The following is a 1,536-nucleotide window of genomic DNA, read 5'->3' on the forward strand; positions in this document are numbered from 1 at the left end:
TGGCCAATACGTAACCGGGTGACTGTTTTCAAATCATTGCAAGAGATGTTTGAGTCGTAAAGTTAATTTCCCTTTGTAGTAAACTTACTATAATGGTGTTGCGAATTTAAAAATTTGTGTGCACTTTCGGTCGGTATGTGTGCATGTACCAAGCGTATAATGTCGTCTTTCAGGAACCATTCGGAAGTGCAAAGAGGTTCAATTGTTGCAAGTTTGGCCCTCTGGTCAGTAGCTTCGTTTCCTTTGATATCTACATGGCCAGGAATCCACATGATTCTCGTTGACCCTTTACGCTCCAGCAACTTGTGTCGTATTGCGTTGAGTAGGTGGTTATTCTCTCTGACATTATCCAGCGAATTTATTGTGGAGAGGCTATCAGTACATACAACCCACTTTCCTTTTGTTTTATGTGTGTATTCAACTGCCTGTAATATCGCTACTGCTTCAGCTGTATATATTGAGCAAAAGTCAAAGAGATTCCCAGCGCAAATAGTGGAGAATTTAGAGTCGACGACAGCATAAGCGGTTTGAGACTTATCTTTGGATGCGTCGGAGTAAAGTAATTTCCATCCCTTGTTTTGTAAATCTGTTGTAAGCTCTATAAAAAGTTGCTGGTATACTGATGGATTGGTTTCGCTTTTACGGTATTTTACCAAGTTCGAATAAATGTACCTGCTTATTGGTTGACAGGGTGGAGGGCTTTTAAAAATAGTGCTCTTTATAGCAGTAGGGATACCCAGTTCTTTCGCCGCCGATATACATTTGGCTATTGTGGATGGGTGGCAAGCATTTTTTTTCTTCCCTTCGTTGCCTTTATGCCAGAAGTATGAAAGAAAAATTTTCCCATTTTGAGATCTTGGGTTGACTTGATTAACCTTTGGATGTTATATATTATACCAAAACCCAGAATACCATGCGTACACGGAAACTACATATTTTACAATGTCAATTACATGAATGTAGAGTTAACCCTCGGAAACCAATTTATTACCGGTAATATCGCCATTGTATCGATTTCTTATTAACAGTCGCTCTAAAACGTCCGCCGAAGGCAACTCGTCGTCGGGTTTTACCCGGCCAAGGGCTGTTGTTTCGGCGATCTAACCCCGTTTAGGTTGGCGAAGTATTTCAGAAGTTGCTCGTCCATAGGGCTACATTCGCTACGTATTCTTCTACTCAGGGCTTGCATTTTTTCTTTCCACAACAAATTTTAAAGTTAAAAGCTACAATTAATGGCATAGTAACATATTGGATATCTCAATTCTATTGACTAGGTGTATGGTGTCAAGTTAGCATTACATACCATTTTTTCTTAAAAAACGAAAGCTACACATTTTTTCTTTCCACAACAAATTTACAACAGAAAAGCTACAATTAATGCCGTTGTAACCTTTTCAATATCTCAGTTCTCTCGTCAATGGGGCATGGTGTCATGTTAGCACTACATACTAACTTTTGTTCGAAAAAGGGTCAACTCAATTTTTTCCAGAAAAACGAAAGCTACAAATTTTTTCTTTCCACAACAAATTTTAAAGT

The 1,536-nt window shown here is 38.7% G+C and overlaps 1 protein-coding gene across 1 annotated transcript in view; it reads left to right on the forward strand.

The window, feature by feature from the left end:
- LOC118748970 (protein crooked neck) overlaps nt 1–1,536 on the forward strand; it is a 28,357-nt gene that overhangs the window by 1,720 nt on the left and 25,101 nt on the right. The window lies entirely within an intron of this gene.

Source organism: Rhagoletis pomonella, unplaced genomic scaffold, assembly GCF_013731165.1.
Source record: "Rhagoletis pomonella isolate Grant_MI unplaced genomic scaffold, Rhpom_1.0 Rhpom_scaffold_00013, whole genome shotgun sequence".
Taxonomy (NCBI): Eukaryota; Metazoa; Arthropoda; class Insecta; order Diptera; family Tephritidae; genus Rhagoletis; species Rhagoletis pomonella.